Here is a 22314-nt window from a genome sequence, read left to right as displayed (position 1 = left end):
CACCTCATCACCTGAGCTGCTCGGACCTGGGAAGAGCACAAAACCCAGGCCCAACTGAGTCTGCGCCTCTGAGGACTACCCGAGTGCCTGAACCTGAGCAGCTTGGACCTGGGAGGTGCATACAGCCCAGGGCCAGCCTGGGATTGTTCCCGGCGGAACAACCTAGAGTCCGAGCAGTGTGGACAGGGAGGCTACACGCGCCGTGAGCGGGGGCAGACCCAGGGTGGCTGAGGCACTGCGAGCCCACGCCAGTGTTATTTGTTTGCAGCATCCCTCCCTCCCTCCCCACAGCGCGACTGAACAAGTAAGCCTAAAAAAAAAAAAAGTGTCCTCCGCCGTGCCCTTTGTGTCAGGGCGGAAACCAGATACTGAAGAGACTAGCAAACAGAAGAAGATATAACAGAGGGAAACACCTTGGAAGCTACAGGCAATAGATCAAAACCCTGTGGTTACTACGGACTACATAGGAAGGGGCCTATAGATCTTGAGAAATATAAATCTGACCAAGGAACTAGCCAAAAATGAACTGAACCCACAACACCCACAAAAAAAAAACAAAAAAGTCCTAGATATATTTTTATTATTTTTACGATCATTCTTTCTTTCTTTTTTTTAAGTCCTCTATTGTTCCTTTAATTTTCACTTTTATAACCTATTACTTTGCAAAAAAAAAAAAAGGAAAAAAAAAAAAAGACCCTATTTTTTTCTTCTTCAGCAAACTTCATATATATATATTTTATAATTTTTTGACCTTGGTTTTTTTTGTTGTTGTTGTTTTTGTTTTTTTCTTCTTTTCTTTAACATTGTATTTTTGAAATTCCAAACTCTACTCTAGATTTTTAATTTTCGCTTTTTGGTATATGTTATCAATTTTGTACCTATAGTTTTTTTTTATATAATTTCTGTGACTTTTTTTTTTTTCTTCTTCTCTGTTTCTTTCTCTTCTTCTTTTATATAACATTGTATATATGAAATTCCAAACTTTACTCTAGATTTTTAATTTATGCTTTTTGGTATTTGATGTCAATTTTGTACCTGTATTTTCTTTATAATTTTTGTGACATTGTTCGTATTTGTTTGTTTGTTTTCTCTCTTTATTTTTCTTCTTTTCTTTTTTTTTTTTAACATTGTATTTGTGAAATTCCAAACTCTACTCTAGATTTTTAATTTTTGCTTTCTGGTATTAGTTATCAATTTTGTACCTGTACTTTCTTTATAATTTTCGCGACCTTGTTTGTTTTTGTTTGTTCGTTCTTTCTCTCTTTCTTTTCCTTCTTCTTTTCTTTAACATTGTATTTTTGAAATTCCAAACTCTACTCTAGATTTTTAATTTTCGCTTTCTGGTATTAGTTATCAATTTTGTACCTGTACTTTCTTTATAATTTTCGCGACCTTGTTTGTTTTTGTTTGTTTGTTCTTTCTCTCTTTCTTTTCCTTCTTCTTTTCTTTAACGTCGTATTTTTGAAATTCCAAACTCTACTCTAGATTTTTAATTTTTGCTTTTATGTATTTGTTACCAATTTTGTACCTTCAAGGACCCAATCTTCAGGACCCATTTTTCACTAGGGAGTGAGATTACTGGCTTGACTGCTCTCTCTCCCTTTGGACCCTCCTTTTTCTCCACCAGGTCGCCTGTGTCTCCTCCCTAACCCCTCTCTACTCTACCCAACTCTGTGAATTTCTGTGTGTTCCAGACGGTGGAGAACACTTAGGGAACTGATTACTGGCTGGATCTGTCTCCCTCCTTTTCATTCCCCCCTTTTATCCTTCTGGCCACCTCTGTTACCTTCCTCCTTCTTTTCTCTGTATAACCCCGTGAACATCTCTGAGTGGTCCAGTTGTGGAGTGCACATAAGGAAGTGACAACTGGCTAGCCCACTCTCTCCACTATTGATTCACCTCATCTCATCTGGGTCACCTCTAACTCCCTCCTCCCTCTTCTCTTCTCCATGTAACCCTGTGAACCTCTCTGAGTGACCCTCACTGTAGAGAAACTTATCATCTTTAATGTAGATGTTTTATCAATGGTGTTGTATAGAAGGAGAAGTTTTGAAACTACTGTAAAAATAAGACCAATAATCGGAAGCAGGAGACTTAAGTCCAAACCCTGACTCCAGGGAACTCCTGACTCCAAGGAACATTCATTGACAGGAGCTCATCAAATGCCTCCATACCGACACTGAAACCAAGCACCACACAAGGGCCAATAAGTTCCAGGGCAAGACATACCAAGCAAATTCTCCAGCAACAAAGGAACACAGCCCTCAGCTTCAAGATACAGGCTGCCCAAAGTCACCCCAAAACTATACACATCTCATAACTCATTACTGGACATTTCATTGCACTCCAGAGAGAAGAAATACAGCTCCACCCACCAGAACACCGACACAAGCTTCCCTAACCAGGAATCCTTGACAAGCCACCTGTACAAACCCACACACAGTGAGGAAACGCCACAATAAAGAGAACTCCACAAACTGCCAGAATACAGAAAGGACACCCCAAACTCAGCAATTTAAACAAGATGAAGAGACAGAGGAATACTCAGCAGATAAAGGAACAGGATAAATGCCCACCAAACCAAACAAAAGAGGAAGAGATAGGGAATCTACCTGATAAAGAATTCCGAATAATGGTAGTGAAATTGATCCAAAATCTTAAAACTAAAATGGAATCACAGATAAATAGCCTGGAGACAAGGATTGAGAAGATGCAAGAAAGGTTTAACAAGGACCTAGAAGAAATAAAAAAGAGTCAATATATAATGAATAATGCAATAAGTGAAATTAAAAACACTCTGGAGGCAACAAATAGTAGAATAACAGAGGCAGAAGACAGGATTAGTGAATTAGAAGATAGAATGGTAGAAATAAATGAATCAGAGAGGATAAAAGAAAAACGAATTAAAAGAAATGAGGACAATCTCAGAGACCTCCAGGACAATATTAAAAGCTACAACATTCGAATCATAGGGGTTCCAGAAGAAGAAGACAAAAAGAAAGACCATGAGAAAATACTTGAGGAGATAATAGTGGAAAACTTCCCTAAAATGGGGAAGGAAATAATCACCCAAGTACAAGAAACCCAGAGAGTCCCAAACAGGATAAACCCAAGGAGAAACACCCCAAGACACATATTAATCAAATTAACAAAGATCAAACACAAAGAACAAATATTAAAAGCAGCAAGGGAAAAACAACAAATAACACACAAGGGAACTCCCATAAGGATAACAGCTGATCTTTCAATAGAAACTCTTCAAGCCAGGAGGGAATGGCAAGACATACTTAAAATGATGAAAGAAAATAACCTACAGCCCAGATTATTGTACCCAGCAAGGATCTCATTCAAGTATGAAGGAGAAATCAAAAGCTTTTCAGACAAGCAAAAGCTGAGAGAATTCTGCACCACCAAACCAGCTCTCCAACAAATACTAAAGGATATTCTCTAGACAGGAAACACAAAAACGGTGTATAAACTCGAACCCAAAACAATAAAGTAAATGGCAATGGGATCATACTTATCAGTAATTACCTTAAACGTAAATGGGTTGAATGCCCCAACCAAAAGACAAAGACTGACTGAATGGATACAAAAACAAGACCCCTACATATGTTGTCTACAAGAGACCCACCTCAAAACAGGGGACACATACAGATTGAAAGTGAAGGGCTGGAAAAAGATTTTCCATGCAAAGAGGGACCAAAAGAAAGCAGGAGTAGCAATACTCATATCAGATAAAATAGACTTTAAAACAAAGGCTGTGAAAAGAGACAAAGAAGGTCACTACATAATGATCAAAGGATCAATCCAAGAAGAAGATATAACAATTATAAATATATATGCACCCAACATGGGAGCACCACAGTACGTAAGACAAATGCTAACAAGTATGAAAGGAGAAATTAACAATAACACAATAATAGTGGGAGACTTTAATACCCCACTTACACCTATGGATAGATCAACTAAACAGAAAATTAACAAGGAAACACAAACTTTAAACGATACAATAGACCAGTTAGACTTAATTGATATCTATAGGACATTTCATCCCCAAACAATGAATTTCACCTTTTTCTCAAGCGCACATGGAACCTTCTCCAGGATAGATCACATCCTGGGCCATAAAGCTAGCCTTGGTAAATTCAAAAAAATAGAAATCATTCCAAGCATTTTTTCTGACCACAATGCAGTAAGATTAGATCTCAATTACAGGAGAAAAACTATTAAAAATTCCAACATATGGAGGCTGAACAACACGCTGCTGAATAACCAACAAATCACAGAAGAAATCAAAAAAGAAATCAAAATTTGCATAGAAACGAATGAAAATGAAAACACAACAACCCAAAACCTGTGGGACACGGTAAAAGCAGCCCTAAGGGGAAAGTTCATAGCAATACAGGCACACCTCAAGAAACAAGAAAAAAGTCAAATAAATAACCTAACTCTACACCTAAAGCAACTAGAAAAGGAAGAAATGAAGAACCCCAGGGTTAGTAGAAGGAAAGAAATCTTAAAAATTAGAGCAGAAATAAATGCAAAAGAAAAAAAAGAGACCATAACAAAAATCAACAAAACCAAAAGCTGGTTCTTTGAAAGGATAAATAAAATTGACAAACCATTAGCCAGACTCATCAAGAAACAAAGGGAGAAAAATCAAATCAACAAAATTAGAAACGAAAATGGAGAGATCACAACAGACAACACAGAAATACAAAGGATCATAAGAGACTACTATCAACAATTATATGCCAATAAAATGGACAACGTGGAAGAAATGGACAAATTCTTAGAAAAGTACAACTTTCCAAAACTGGACCAGGAAGAAATAGAAAATCTTAACAGACCCATCACAAGCATGGAAATTGAAACTGTAATCAAAAATCTTCCAGCAAACAAAAGCCCCGGTCCAGACGGCTTCACAGCTGAATTCTACCAAAAATTTAGAGAAGAGCTAACACCTATCCTGCTCAAACTCTTCCAGAAAATTGCAGAGGAAGGTAAACTTCCAAACTCATTCTATGAGGCCACCATCACCCTAATACCAAAACCTGACAAAGATGCCACAAAAAAAGAAAACTACAGGCCAATATCACTGGTGAACATAGATGCAAAAATCCTTAACAAAATTCTAGCAATCAGAATCCAACAACACATTAAAAAGATCATATACCATGATCAAGGGGGCTTTATCCCAGGGATGCAAGGATTCTTCAATATCCACAAATCAATCAATGTAATACACCACATTAACAAATTGAAAAACAAAAACCATATGATTATCTCAATAGATGCAGAGAAAGCCTTTGACAAAATTCAACATCCATTTATGATAAGAACTCTCCAGAAAGCAGGAATAGAAGGAACATACCTCAACATAATAAAAGCTATATATGACAAACTCACAGCAAACATTATCCTCAATGGTGAAAAATTGAAAGCATTTCCTCTAAAGTCAGGAACAAGACAAGGGTGCCCACTTTCACCATTACTATTCAACATAGTTTTGGAAGTTTTGGCCACAGCAATCAGAGCAGAAAAAGAAATAAAAGGAATCCAAATTGGAAAAGAAGAAGTAAAACTCTCACTATTTGCAGATGACATGATCCTCTACATAGAAAACCCTAAAGATTCCACCAGAAAATTACTACAAATAATCAATGACTATAGTAAAGTTGCAGGATATAAAATCAACACACAGAAATCCCTTGCATTCCTATACACTAATAATGAGAAAACAGAAAGAGAAATTAAGGAAACAATTCCATTCACCATTGCAACGGAAAGAATAAAATACTTAGGAATATATCTACCTAAAGAAACTAAAGACCTATATATAGAAAACTATAAAACACTGGTGAAAGAAATCAAAGAGGACACTAATAGATGGAGAAATATACCATGTTCATGGATTGGAAGAATCAATATAGTGAAAATGAGTATACTACCCAAAGCAATTTATAGATTCAACGCAATCCCTATCAAGCTACCAACAGTATTCTTCACAGAGCTAGAACAAATAATTTCACAATTTGTATGGAAATACAAAAAACCTCGAATAGCCAAAGCGATCTTGAGAAAGAAGAATGGAACTGGAGGAATCAACCTACCTGACTTCAGGCTCTACTACAAAGCCACAGTTATCAAGACAGTATGGTACTGGCACAAAGACAGAAATATTGATCAATGGAATAAAATAGAAAGCCCAGAGATAAATCCATGCACATATGGACACCTTATCTTTGACAAAGGAGGCAAGAATATACAATGGATTAAAGACAATCTCTTTAACAAGTGGTGCTGGGAAATCTGGTCAACCACTTGTAAAAGAATGAAACTGGACCACTTTCTAACACCATACACAAAAATAAACTCAAAATGGATTAAAGATCTAAACGTAAGACCAGAAACTATAAAACTCCTAGAGGAGAACATAGGCAAAACACTCTCCGACATACATCACAGCAGGATCCTCTATGACCCACCTCCCAGAATATTGGAAATAAAAGCAAAAATAAACAAATGGGACCTAATTAACCTTAAAAGCTTCTGCACATCAAAGGAAACTATTAGCAAGATGAAAAGACAGCCTTCAGAATGGGAGAAAATAATAGCAAATGAAGCAACAGACAAACAACTAATCTCAAAAATATACAAGCAACTCCTACAGCTCAACTCCAGAAAAATAAACGACCCAATCAAAAAATGGGCCAAAGAACTAAATAGACATTTCTCCAAAGAAGACATACAGATGGCTAACAAACACATGAAAAGATGCTCAACATCACTCATTATCAGAGAAATGCAAATCAAAACCACTATGAGGTACCATTTCACACCAGTCAGAATGGCTGCGATCCAAAAGTCTACAAATAATAAATGCTGGAGAGGGTGTGGAGAAAAGGGAACCCTCTTACACTGTTGGTGGGAATGCAAACTAGTACAGCCACTATGGAGAACAGTGTGGAGATTCCTTAAAAAACTGGAAATAGAACTGCCTTATGATCCAGCAACCCCACTGCTGGGCATACACACTGAGGAAACCAGAAGGGAAAGAGACATGTGTACCCCAATGTTCATCGCAGCACTGTTTATAATAGCCAAGACATGGAAGCAACCTAGATGTCCATCAGCAGATGAATGGATAAGAAAGCTGTGGTACATATACACAATGGAGTATTACTCAGCCATTAAAAAGAATACATTTGAATCAGTTCTAATGAGGTGGATGAAACTGGAGCCTATTATACAGAGTGAAGTAAGCCAGAAGGAAAAACATAAATACAGTATACTAACGCATATATATGGAATTTAGAAAGATGGTAACAATAACCCGGTGTACGAGACAGCAAAAGAGACACTGATGTATAGAACAGTCTTATGGACTCTGTGGGAGAGGGAGAGGGTGGGAAGATTTGGGAGAATGGCAATGAAACATGTAAAATATCATGTAGGAAACGAGTTGCCAGTCCAGGTTCGATGCACGATGCTGGATGCTTGGGGCTGGTGCACTGGGACGGCCCAGAGGGATGGTATGGGGAGGGAGGAGGGAGGAGGGTTCGGGATGGGGAACACATGTATACCTGTGGCGGATTCATTTTGATATTTGGCAAAACTAATACAATTATGTAAAGTTTAAAAATAAAATAAAATTAGGAAAAAAAAAATCAGTCACTATTGTACCAACCTAATAACTTTGAATGAGTTATCCAACTTCTCTGGCCTCAATTTTCCCATCTGTGCAATGGGTATAATATTAGCTTCAATTGTTGATGTGAGGACTCATAACAGTGATTAAACCAGTGCCTAATATATAGTTAGAATCCAATGTGTTGCTTTCACAGTCCATATTTTTTTTTTTCAAGCGTTTGATGATCACATTTCTGAATATGGGAGTGTTTTACATGTTTCTTATAGGAAGTTACCTATAAGATCCCAAAGCAAAAGAAATGTGAGAAGGCGAAATGTTTGTCTGATGAGGCCTAATGATGCGTGATACTGGATGCTTGGGGCTGGTGCACTGACCGAGACGACACAGAGGGATGGTATGGGGAGGGAGGAGGGAGGGGGGTTCAGAACGGGGAACATGCGTATACCTGTGGCAGATTCATGTTGATGTATGGCAAAACCAACACAATATTGTAAAGTAATTAACCTCCAATTAAAATAAGTGAATTTATTTAAAAAAATAAAGAAAAGAAGAGAGGCAAAAGGCAAAGGAGAAAGGGAAAGATATACCCAACTGAATGCAGAATTCCAGACAATAGCAAGGAGAGATAGGAAAGCATGCTTAAGTGACCAACACAAATAAATAAAGTAAAACAATAGAATGGGAAAGACTAGAAATCTCTTCAAGAAAGGAAGAGATACCAAATGAACAAGTCACACAAAGATGGGTGCAATAAAGGACAGAAACAGCAAGGACCTAGCAGAACTAGAGGGGATTTAGAAGAAGCTGCAAGAATACACAATAGAACTAAATAAAAAAGGTATTAGTGATCCAGATAATCACAATGGTATGATCACACATCTACAGCCAGACATCCTGGAATTCAAAGTCAAGTGGGCCTTAGGAAGCATCACTATGAGCAAAGATAGTTGAGGTGGTGGAATTCCAGCTGAACTATTTCAGTCCTAAAAGATGATGTTGTGAAATTGCTGCATTCAGTATATCAGTAAATTTGGAAAACTCAGCAGTGGCCACAAGACTGAAAAGGTCAGTTTTCATTCCAATCCCAAAGAACAACAATGTTAAAAAAATGTTTAAACCGCCATACAACTGGACTCATTTTACATGCTAGGAAGGTGATGGTCAAAATCCTTAAAGTTATGCTTCAGCAGTGCATGAACCAAGAACTTACAGATGCACAAGTTGGATTTAGAAAAAAAAGGCAGAAAAACCAGAGATCAAATTACCAACATTCTTTGGATTACAGAAAAAGCAAGGGAATCCCAGGAAAAAAACATATATTTCTGTTTCATTGACTATGCGAAAGCCTTGGACTGTGTGGATCACAACAAACTGTGGAAAATTCTTAAGAGATGGGAATACCAGACCACCTTACCTGTCTGCTGAGAAACCTGTATGCAGGTCAAGAAGCAACAGTTAGAATTGGACATGGAAAAATGGACTGGCTCAAAATTGGGAAAGGCGTATGTCAAGACTGTGTATTGTCACCCTGCTTATTTAATTTATATGCAGAGTACATCATGCAAAATGCCGGGCTGGATGAAGCTCAAGCTGGAATCAAGATTGCTGCGAGACACTGTTTATAATAGCCAGGACATGGAAACAACCTAGATGTCCATCAGCAGATGAATGGATAAGAAAGCTGTGGTACATATACACAATGGAGTATTACTCAGCCGTTAAAAAGAATACATTTGAATCAGTTCTAATGAGGTGGATGAAACTGGAGCCTATTATACAGAGTGAAGTAAGCCAGAAGGACAAACACCAATACAGTATACTAACGCATATATATGGAATTTAGAAAGATGGTAACGATAACCCTGTATACGAGACAGCAGAAGAGACACTGATGTATAGAACAGGCTTATGGACTCTGTGGGAGAGGGAGAGGGTGGGAAGATTTGGGAGAATGGCAAAAAAAAAAAAAAAAAAGATTGCTGCAAGAAATATCAACAACCTCAGATATGCAGATGATACTGTTCAAATGGCAGAAAGCAAAGAGGAACTAAAGAGCCTCTAGATGAAGGTGAAAGATAAGAGTAAAAAAGCTGGCTTAAAACTCAACATTCAATAAATAAGATCATGGCATCTGGTCCCATCACTTCCTGGCAAACAGATGGGAGAAAAGTGGAAACAGTGACACATTTTATTTTCTTGGGCTCCAACACTGCAGACAGTGAATGCAGCCATGAAAGGAAAGCTTTAACAAACCTAGATGGTGCATTAAAAAGCGGAGACATCCATTTGGCAGCAAAATGTCCATATAGTCAGATCTATGGCTTTTCCAGTAGTCATGTACAGATGTGAGAATTGGACCATAAAGAAGGATGAGAACTGAAGAAATGATGCTTTTACACTGTGGTGCTGGAGAAGGCTCTTGAGAGTCCCTTGGACTGCAAGGAGATCAAACCAGTTAATCCGAAAGGAAATCAGCCCTGAATATTTATTGGAAGGACTAATGCTGAAGCTCCAATACTTTGACCACCTGATGAAAAGCTGACACACTGGAAAAGATCCTGATCCTGGGAAAGATTGAGGGCAGAAAGAGAAGGGGGTGACAGAGGATGGAATGGTTAGATGGCATCATGACTCAATGGACGTGAATTTGAGCAAACTGCAGGAGATGGTAAAGGACAGGGAAGCCTATCATGCTGAAGTCTACGGGGTCACAAAGAGTTGGATACCACTTAGCAACTGAACAAAGAAAAATAAATAGGAGGTTATAAGCACACCCTAAGAATCATTTGAGGAGTAGATTCATGACTTCAATCAATTTAGGCTCTCTGCAATTCAGGGCAAGTATGTATTCACAAAAGCAAGAAACTAAGGGAAGCTTAGGATGCTGCTTGGGCCACCAGCAGATTGAGAACTGAGGGAATGTTGCCATTTACAGCCACATAGATGCTCAAGACTCTGTTCCAACCCAAAATGTCCACAATCTTGTTATCATTTCATCCACTAGAGTGAATCAAATTTTTCTTGATTCCATATGTAAATGATATCATAAAGTATTTGCCTTTCTCTGTTTGATTTAACTTCACTTAGCATAAAACCCTCAAGGTCCATCCATGTTGTTGCAAGAGGTAGGTTTTCCTACATTCTCATGGCTGAATAATATATAATCATATTTTCTTTATCCATTTACCTATAGAGGAACACTTAGGTTGTTTCAGTATCTTGGCTATTATGAATAATGCTCCAATGAACATAAGAGTACAGATATCCCTCTGAAATCATGTTTTCATTTCCTTTGGATATGCTCCCAGAAGTGGGATTTCTCAATCATATGCTAGTTCTATTTTTGTTTGTTTGTTTGTTTTTGAGAAATCTCCATACTATTTTCCATGGTGGCTGTACCTCTTTACATCCCCACCAAGAGTGTACAAGAGTTCCCTTTTCTCCACATTCTTGCCAAAGCTTGTTACCTCTTGTGTTTTTGACGATAGCCATTCTAACAGTTGTGAAGTCATCACTCATTGTGCTTTTGACTTGCATTTCCTTGATGATTCATGATGCTGAGCACCTTATCATGAATCTGTTGGCCATCTAGAAAAAAGAACCTACATAGGCATCATAGATGATTTTGAAGATGATGGTATGTGGAACCCACTCTGAAAACAATGCTACAAATTTTCTCAGGGAGTAAACTGGTTTGCATTTGATTTTATATCTGAAGTATGAACTGCAAAAAAATGACACGGCATCAGGGGAAGAATACAAAGATTCAACTGCCCTCCTTTTTCATCTTTTTCAAACAATTGGTGGAGGGAAAAAAAGCCTATTGTTATTACTTCATCCTTAAAGATGACATTAAAATACTGGGTTTCTTTAGTGTTTCACCTTCTCTATTCTGCAGTTCAGCGCATTCTGTCACTGGCATAAATCTTAGGATGTCTGAGGAAATACTGGTCACCTTGACCCTCTTCTTTAATTACCAGTACCTTCAGTTTTAGTTAGAAACAGTGTTTTAAATTGCATTTTTCTTGGAGCTTTTCATACAATATAACATTCCTTTTCAATCTTCATGAATGAAATTTTGAAAAAAATATAAAGAGTGAAGGAAAATATTTTACTTGTTTCACTGACACACATACACACAGTTATATCTAGTACTTGGAAAAGACCCTGATGCTGGGAAAGATTGAAGGCAGGAGGAGAAGGGGATGACAGAGGATGAGATGGTTGGATGGCATCACCGACTCAATGAACATGACTTTGAGTAAGCCTCGGGAGTTGGTGGACAGGGAAGCCTGGTGTGCTGCAGTCCATGGGGTAGCAAAGAGTCAGACACAACTGAATGACTGCACTGAAATATATGATTTTATACTGTTTCCAATAATTTCATGTTTTTATCTTTTCTTTTCAGCTAGATAGGAAGATAGTAGTAAATTTTATTATTCTTATCTGCGATATGAATTTGGAGGAAAATAAACACATAATAAATATTCTGGGTTAGCATTTTTCTCATTATGATTTGGTCATTTTTACTATTCTATTAATTTTATTCACACTGTACCTTTTACCTTCTATTTTTTCCTTTTTCCTGCTCTTTAAAGTTGAAGTCAACTCCCCCTGCCACACACACATTATTGGAAGTTAGTCCTACATTCAGATGGAATACTCAAGCTCAAATATATCCCCTCATATACACTCTTGTTACCCCGCGTCTGAGGTCAGGGGCAGTGGCCGGGAGGATATACCCCATGCCCCAAACCCAAGGCCAGGGGCAATGGGCGGGAGGAACAACCCCACGTCCAAGGAGCCGTGGCTGCGCGGGTGCAGGAGGGCCTAGAGGATCTATCCCACATTGAAGGCCAGGAAGGGCAGCGGTGAGGAGATACCCCTGGTCCAAGGTAAGGAGCAATGGCTGCGCTTTGCTGGAGCAGCCTTGAAGAGATACCCCACGCCCAAGGTAAGAGAACCCAACTAAGACGGTAGTTGTTGCAAGAGGGCATCAGAGGGCAAACACACTGAAACCATACTCACAGAAAACTAGTCAATCTAATCACACTAGGGCCACAGCCTTGTCTAACTCAATGAAACTAAGCCATGCCCATGGGGCAAGCCAAGACAGGCAGGTCATGGTGGAGAAATTTGACAGAATGTGGTCCACTGGAGAAGGGAATGGCAAACCACTTCAGTATTCTTGCCTTGAGAACCCCATGAACACTATGAAAAGGCAAAATGATAGGATACTGAAAGAGAAACTCCCCAGGTCAGTAGGTGCCCCATATGCTACTGGAGATCAGTGGAGAAATAACTCCAGAAAGAATGAAGGGATGGAGCCAAAGCAAAAAGAATACCCAGCTGTGGATGTGACTGGTGATAGAAGCAAGGTCCGATGCTGTAAAGAGTAATATTGCATAGGAACCTGGAATGTCAAGTCCATGAATCAAGGCAAATTGGAAGTGGTCAAACAAGAGATGGCAAGAGTGAATGTCGACACTGTAGGAATCAGCGAACTGAAATGGACTGGAATGGGTGAATTTAACTCAGATGACCATTACATCTACTACTGCAGGCAGGAATCCCTCAGAAGACATGGAGTGGCCATCATGGTCAACAAAAGAGTCCAAAATGCACTACTTGGATGCAATCTCAAAAATGACAGAATGATCTCCGTTCGTTTCCAAGGCAAACCATTCAATATCACAGTAATCCAAGTCTATGCCCCAACCAGTAATGCTGAAGAAGCTGAAGTTGAACGGTTCTATGAAGACCTACAAGACCTTTTAGAACTAACACCCAAAAAAGATGTCCTTTTCATTATAGGGGACTGGAATGCAAAGGTAGGAAGTTAAAAAACACCTGGAGTAACAGGCAAATTTGGCCTTGGAATACAGAATGAAGCAGGGCAAAGACTAATAGACTTTTGCCAAGAAAATGCACTGGTCATAGCAAACACCCTCTTCCAACAACACAAGAGAAGACTCTACACATGGACATCACCAGATGGTCAACACCGAAATCAGACTGATTATATTCTTTGCAGCCAAAGATGGAGAAGCTCTATACAGTCAACAAAAACAAGACCAGGAGCTGACTAAATTCAGAATTAAATTGAAGAAAGTATGGAAAACCACTAGACCATCCAGGTATGACCTAAATCAAATCCCTTATGATTATACAGTGGAAGTGAGAAATAGATTTAAGGGCCTAGATCTGATAGATAGAGTGCCTGATCAACTATGGAATGAGGTTTGTGACATTGTACAGGAGACAGGGATGAAGACCATTCCCATAGAAAAGAAATGCAAAAAAGTAAAATGGCTGTCTGGGGAGGCCTTACAAATAGCTGTGAAAAGAAGAGAAGTGAAAAGCAAAAGAGAAAAGGAAAGATATAAGCATCTGAAAGCAGAGTTCCAAAGAATAGCAAGAAGAGATAAGAAAGCCTTCTTCAGTGATCAATGCAAAGAAATAGAGGAAAACAACAGAATGGGAAAGACTAGGGATCTCTTCAAGAAAATCAGAGATACCAAAGGAACATTTCATGCAAAGATGAGCTCGATAAAGGACAGAAATGGTATGGACCTAACAGAAGCAGAAGATATTAAGAAGAGATGGCAAGAATACACAGAAGAACTGTACAAAAAAGGTCTTCATGACCCAGATAATCACAATGGTGTGATCACTGACCTAGAGCCAGACATCCTGGAATGTGAAGCCAAGTGGGCCTTAGAAAACATCACTACAAACAAAGCTAGTGGAGGTGATGGAATTCCAGTTGAACTATTCCAAATCCTGAAAGATGATGCTATGAAAGTGCTGCACTCAATATGCCAGCAAAATTGGAAAACTCAGCAGTGGCCACAGGACTGGAAAAGGTCAGTTTTCATTCCAATCCCAAAGAAAGACAATGCCAAAGAGTGCTGAAACTACCACACAGTTGTACTCATCTCATACGCTAGTAAAGTAATGCTCAAAATTCTCCAAGCCAGGCTTCAGGAATATGTGAACCGTGAACTTCCTGATGTGCAAGCTGGTTTTAGAAAAGGCAGAGGAACCAGATATCAAATTGCCAACATCTGCTGGATCATAGAAAAAACAAGAGAGTTCCAGAAAAACATCTATTTCTGCTTTATTGACTATGCCAAAGCCATTGACTGTGTGGATCACGATAAACTGTGGAAAATTCTGAAAGAGATGGGAATACCAGACCACCTGATCTGCTGCTTGATAAATTTGCAGGTCAGGAAGCAACAGTTAGAACTGGACATGGAACAACAGACTGGTTCCAAATAGGAAAAGGAGTACATCAAGGCTGTATATTGTCACCCTGTTTATTTAACTTATATGCAGAGTACCTCATGAGAAATGCTGGACTGGAAGAAACACAAGCTGTAATCAAGACTGCTGGGAGAAATATCAGTAACCTCAGATATGCAGATGACACCACCCTTATGGCAGAAAGTGAAAAGGAACTCAAAAGCCTCTTGATGAAAGTGAAAGTGGAGAGTGAAAAAGTTGGCTTAAAGCTCAACATTCAGAAAATGAAGATCATGGCATCTGGTCCCACCACTTCATGGGAAATAGATGGGGAAACAATGGAAACAGTGTCAGACTTTATTTTTCTGGGCTCCAAAATCACTACAGATGGTGACTGCAGCCATTAATTAAAAGACGCTTAATCCTTGGAAGGAAAGTTATGACCAACCTAGATAGCATATTGAAAAGCAGAGACACTACTTTGCCAACAAAGGTTCATCTAGTCAAGGCTATGGTTTTTCCTGTGGTCATGTATGGATGTGAGAGTTGGACTGTGAAGAAGGCTGAGCGCCAAAGAATTGATGCTTTTGAGCTGTGGTGTTGGAGAAGACTCTTGAGAGTCCCTTGGACTGCAGGGAGATCCAGCCAGTCCATTCTGAAGATCAGCCCTGGGATTTCTTTGCAAGGAATGATACTAAAGCTGAAACTCCAGTACTTTGGCTACCTCATGCGAAGAGTTGACTCATTGGAAAAGGCTCTGATGCTGGGAGGGATTGGGGGCAGGAGGAGAAGGGGACGACAGAGAATGAGATGGCTGGATGGCATTGCTAACTCGATGGACGTGAGTCTCAGTGAACTCCGGGAGTTAGTGATAGACAGGGAGGCCTGGCGTGCTGCGATTCATGAGGTCGCAAAGAGTCGGACACGACTGAGCGATTGATCTGATACACTCTTGGTTCACCCTCTTACTAATTTGATATTTCTGTGACTTAATTTTCTTAATATGCAAAATTATAATAATTTTTTATTTTTACATTATTTTTTTACAATAATTTTTCATATTTACATTATTGAGTACTCATGCTTAGTGGCTTCATTCATGTCTGACTCTTTGTGACCCCATGGACTGCAGCCCACCAGGCTCCTCTGTCCATGGGACTTTTCAGGCAAGAATATTGGAATGGGTTGCCATTTCCTCCTTCAGAGGATCTTCTTGAACCAGGGATTGAACCTGTGTTTCCTGCAGCTCCTGCATTCTTTACCACTGAGCCACTGGGGAAGCCTAACTACATTATAGATCAACGAATTTCAAATCCAACGAATGTACAGGTTTGTTGAAAGGATTACATAACTTAAAGTATATAAAGTATTTACAATGGTACAAAGAATATAAACAAGAGCTTGGTAAACATATGTTATTACAAACATCATTTTTCCAACTGAGACTCTGTATCAAGGCATCTCTAGAGTTAACATAGCTGTGCTTTTCATTTATAAAATATGATAAAATTTTATTTAATTAAAACTTCTCACAATGGTTTAACAATGCTACTTCAACTTTATATACATGTAAACTGAATGTCTGAAATGTTAATGAAATTTACTGAGGTAATAGTGCTAAAAAGTTGAACATATTTTTTTAAAAAGGAATATAACATTAGCAAACATTATTTAAACATATATGGTGATCACTTTTTCACATGCATCCATATAATTTATTCTTCAAAATAACTCTAGTTTCACCATTTCACAGATAGTAAATGGGCATAAAATACTAAGTAACATGCCCAAACTCATATTTCACAAGTAAGACAGCCAAGAGTCAAGCTCAGCTATTTTGAGAGCTATACTCTTTCTTTTTAGAGACTATTTAATCCCAAATTCAACCCTCTTTGCACAATGCCACACTGAAATATTATGTTATTTCATATCTACTCAAGGACATGAGTGAAATGTATACCTGTGTTACATGAAAAGATACCTTCTGTCTGCCAAGAATGAGAGAAGTATGTTAGTTTCAATGTCCCATGGTATAAAGAGAGAAAAAACATTGATATTTAAAGTTAAATTATCTCCAGGTGGGCATATGAGATTTGCAATGGTTAATCTTTATCTGTGGACTTGATTCGCTTACAAACACTTCGGTCAGTCAACTTACAGGCTGGAAAGATATTAATGCCACAAACTCAGGTATCTGGGCCAACCCAACTAGAAAACACCTTCTAAAAACTTTATGCCTCTGTATTAAACAATTCCATTCACCATTGCAATGAAAAGAATAAAATACTTAGAATTATATCTGCCTAAAGAAACTAAAGACCTATATATAGAAAACTATAAAACACTGGTGAAAGAAATCAAAAAGGACACTAATAGATGGAGAAATATACCATGTTCATGGATTGGAAGAATCAATATAGTGAAAATGAGTATACTACCCAAAGCAATTTATAGATTCAATGCAATCCCTATCAAGCTACCAATGGTATTCTTCACAGAGCTAGAACAAATAATTTCACAATTTGTATGGAAATACAAAAAACCTCGAATAGCCAAAGCTATCTTGAGAAAGAAGAATGGAACTGGAGGAATCAACCTGCCTGACTTCAGGCTCTACTACAAAGCCACAGTCATCAAGACAGTATGGTACTGGCACAAAGACAGAAATATTGATCAATGGAACAAAATAGAAAGCCTAGAGATAAATCCATGCACATATGGACACCTTATCTTTGACAAAGGAGGCAAGAATATACAATGAATTAAAGACAATCTCCTTAACAAGTGGTGCTGGGAAAACTGGTCAAACACTTGTAAAAGAAAGAGCACTTTCTAACACCTTACACAAAAATAAACTCAAAATGGATTAAAGATCTAAATGTAAGACCAGAAACTATAAAACTCCTAGAGGAGAACATAGGTAAACACTCTCCAACATAAATCACAGCAGGATCCTCTATGACGCACCTCCCAGAATATTGGAAATAAAAGCAAAAATAAACAAATGGGACATAATTAAACTTAAAAGCTTCTGCACAACAAAGGAAACTATAAGCAAAGTGAAAAGATAGCCTTCAGAATGGGAGAAAATAATAGCAAATGAAGCAACAGACAAACAACTAATCTCAAAAACATACAAGCAACTCCTACAGCTCAACTCCAGAAAAATAAATGACCAAATCAAAAAATGGGCCAAAGAACTAAATAGACATTTCTCCAAAGAAGACATACAGAGGGCTAACAAACACATGAAAAGATGCTCAACATCACTCATTATCAGAGAAATGCAAATCACAACCACTATGAGGTACCATTTCACGCCAGTCAGAATGGCTGTGATCCAAAAGTCTACAAGCAATAAATGCTGGAGAGGGTGTGGAGAAAAGGGAACCCTCTTACACTGTTGGTGGGAATGCAGCCTAGTACAGCCACTATGGAGAACAGTGTGGAGATTCCTTAAGAAACTGGAAATAGAACTGCCTTATGACCCAGCAATCCCACTGCTGGGCATACACACTGAGGAAACCAGAATTGAAAGAGACACGTGTACCCCAATGTTCATCGCAGCACTGTTTATAATAGCCAGGACATGGAAGTAACCTAGATGTCCATCAGCAGATGAATGGATAAGAAAGCAGTGGTACATATACACAATGGAGTATTACTCAGCCATTAAAAAGAATACATTTGAATCAGTTCTAATGAGGTGGATGAAACTGGAGCCTATTATACAGAGTGAAGTAAGCCACAAAGGAAAACCCCAATACAGTATACTAACGCATATATATGAAATTTAGAAAGATGGTAACAATAGCCCTGTATACGAGACAGCAAAAGAGACACTGATGTATAAAACAGTCTTTTGGACTCTGTGGGAGAGGGAGAGGGTGGGATGATTAGGGAGAATGGCATTGAAATATGTATAATATCATATATGAAATGAGTCGCCAGTCCAGGTTTGATGCACGATACTGGATGCTTGGGGCTAGTGCACTGGGACGACCCAGAGGGATGGTATGGGGAGGGAGGAGGGAGGAGGGAGGAGGCTTCAGGATGGGGAACACATGTATACCTGTGGCAGATTCATTTTGATATATGGCAAAACCAATACAATATTGTTAAGTTAAATGAAATAAAATTTTAAAAAAGGACTGAATTTGTTAATTTTTAAATGGGTACTGTCTAAAGGAAATAGTCTCCAAAATTTACGAAACACAAGTAACATATAGTGATGTTAAACAAATTTAATTCAAGTCATTTCATTTCTTTATGTTATTACAAAGTAAATAACATATTAAAATTATTAATAAATAGCAAGAAAACTATAAATTCTCATAATTGAATCTCTGTAATAAAAAAGAGAGTAACAGGCTATCGTATAAAAAGTCAGATTTCCCACCAACTCTTCAACTCCTTCCTACAGTCACCATCCTGTGCAATTCACTCACTCTCACCTGGATTGATTACTGCCTCATATATAGAAAATCTAAATGTTACAAGCATGAAAATCTATGACCCTGGAAAGTGTAGCTCTTTTTGAAAAAAAAAATTTAGATAAACACTGATATCAAAATCTACGTGCAAAAAAAAAAAACAACCTGATACCTTACCATGAAGCCGTGGAAAATGAAAGTATGTTGTTGATGCCTGTTTAATAATTTCAGGTAATTTGACTTTTTAAAATCTTACCTCTTTGATTCACACTCTGTTACCAGATAGCAAGCAGCATGTCTGGATTGCAGTTTTCCTCAAGAACAAAGTTTCTCTTCATAAACTGCACACGGACTGAACTATATATGGTGATGGATTGCCAATATCTTTAAGGTGCAAATATGGCTTCTTCTCTAAAATAATCAAAATTGAGTGGTGTTTAACAAAACTTAAAATCATTTTTTAAAAAATATTTCTTCATTTGTTCTGTGCCCTTAGGATGATTTCCAGAAACTTTAAACTGTTTCATTAAAAAAAAGACACAAACACAATTTTGCCACTTATGTTTTCACCATAATTTTCCCCCAGTTTCACCAGGGGTTGTGTCTGTGGAGATTAAAATGCTGCAATTCCAGGAGTTTGGGGGTTATCTTCCTATAACATGGTTTTAATTTCATTTTGATGATGACTAATGATACTGTATACTTTTTTCTTAATCCAAGGATATTGTTTTATCACTAACCTAAAAAAAAATACACTTCATTCATCAAAATGGCTGAAATTATTTTTAACAACTTTATTGGAGATATAATTGACATGTAACATATTGTACATGTTTAGGGTACAAAATGATGTTTTGACTTATGTACTTCAATGAAACCATTACCGTAGATAAGATAATGAAACCATACATCACTCCCCACATTTTTCTCATGTCTTTTGTAATTTATCCTCCTGTCTTTTCACCCACTCCCTGTACACTGTCCTATATAAGCATGGATCTGTTTTCCATCAATATAGATTAGTTTGCATTTTATAGAATTTAACATTCATAGGACCATATACTATATAAACTTTTTATTTTTTGGTCTAGCTTCTTCCGTTAAATGCAAGTGTTCTGAGATTCATTCCTTTTGGATCATGTATCAATAGTTCCCTTCTTTTTATTGCTAGCTGCTGCTGCTGCTGCTGCTAAGTCGCTTCAGTTGTGTCCGACTCTGTGCAACCCCATAGACAGCAGCCCACCAGGCTCCCCCATCCCTGGGATTCTCTAGGAGAAGGCAATGGCACCCCACTCCAGTACTCTTGCCTGGAAAATCCCATGGACGGAGGAGCCTGGTAGGCTGCAGTCCATGGGGTCGCTAAGAGTCGGACATGACTGAGCGACTTCACTTTCACTTTTCACTTTCATGCATTGGAGAAGGAAATGGCAACCCTCTCCAGTATTCTTGCCTGGAGAATCCCAGGGATGGGGGATCCTGGTGGGCTGGCGTCTATGGGATCACACAGAGTCAGACACGACTGAAGCGACTTAGCAGCAGCAGCAGCAGGCAAGAATACTGGAGTGGGTTGCCATTTCCTTCTCCAATAGCTGGATAGTGTTATGTTATATCCATTCATCTATTGATAGAAACAATCGTTTCTAATTTCAGGTAATTGTTGATAAAAATGAATATTCATGTACAAGTCTAACTGTGGACATATTCTATCCTTCCTCTTGGATAAATATCTGGAGCAAAGGGCTAGATAATATGGCAGTTGTACACTGATTTAGAAAAAAAAAAAAAAAAAACTGCCAAACTGTTTTCTAAAGTGGTTATAATCTTCCACACTCTAACCAACAATGTATGAGGGTCCATTTTCTCCATATACTTCCCGATTAATGATATAGTCTTTTTTATTTTGTCAATTATAATAATGTAGTATTACATTGTATTTTTGGTTTCATTTATTTAATATTAACATCATGCTTCAAAAACAAAGTTTCTAATTTGTCTGAAGTTCAATTTTCCAATCTATTCTTTTATGGATTATGCTTTTGATGCCGTAGCCAAGAGATCTTTCCCTAAACACACATTGCAAAAGTTTTCCTATGAATTCTTCTAAGTTTTCTAGTTTTAGGTTTTACATTTAGGTGCAAAATATTTTTGGAGTTAGCTTTTCTAATACAGGGTGAGGTATTTATCAAAGATCTCTTTGGTTTTTGGTTTACCTACACAAATAACCAATGTTGAAAATACTATTCTTTCTCCACTAAACCGGCTCTGCAACTTTGTAAAAAACAAAAAGTTGTACACGTATCTGTGAGCGTCTTCCTTAACTCTTCATCTGTTTCATTTATCTGTTTATTTTGATACCAATACCACATAGCCTCCATTACTATTGCTTTAAGCTTTATATTCCTCAGAGTTTTTTGGGCTGCTCAATGACTTTTGCATTTCCAAATGAAGTTTAGAATAGATGTTTCAATTCGTATTTTAAAAATTTAAATGGAAGAATAGGGCTTCCCCAAAGATACACTGTGAAACTCTATGAATCTTCCTCCATAAAATCATTGAAAATTCTAGAAAAAAATGTCAAAATCAACTTTCTCAGGACTCGAAATTATTCACAGGTTTGTGACAATGAGAGGAGTATTTGTTTAAAAGCCAAACAAAACAAAACTGCTGTACCTTGGTAACAAAAGCAGAGTTTTTGACTTTTTATGCTTGGCCTATTCCCATTCCTTTCTCCAAAGATATTCATTATCAATCTAATTTAAAGACTTCATGATAGTCTTGAAACCAAAGAACTTCGTAACCACAACAGCAGTGAAAACCAGGAGTCTTAGAACAACCACAAAGAGCAGTTGAGGACTTCATTTCTTCAGAACATCCCTTTTCCATACTATTGTTATTATCACATTTAAACATCTAGAAAAGTCCGATTTACAGAGCACTGTCATAATTTAACCTAACTCAGAGCTTACTGCATTACAG

The 22314-nt window shown here is 37.9% G+C and overlaps 1 long non-coding RNA gene across 1 annotated transcript in view; it reads right to left on the bottom strand.

Moving 5' to 3' along the window:
* Positions 1–22314, bottom strand: part of LOC147379951 (uncharacterized) — a 123590-nt gene that overhangs the window by 2049 nt on the left and 99227 nt on the right. Inside the window, exon 4 of the long non-coding RNA XR_015134350.1 lies at positions 19595–19749. This is a non-coding gene — a long non-coding RNA (uncharacterized LOC147379951). The remainder of the gene's footprint in view (positions 1–19594; positions 19750–22314) is intronic.

This window comes from Bos grunniens, chromosome 1 (genome assembly GCF_055505025.1).
Source record: "Bos grunniens cultivar Pamir isolate PY7600 chromosome 1, Bosgru_T2T1.0, whole genome shotgun sequence".
Classification (NCBI taxonomy): Eukaryota; Metazoa; Chordata; class Mammalia; order Artiodactyla; family Bovidae; genus Bos; species Bos grunniens.
The sequence above is the reverse complement of the archived record's forward strand: the minus strand, read 5'-3'. Positions and strand labels throughout refer to the sequence as shown.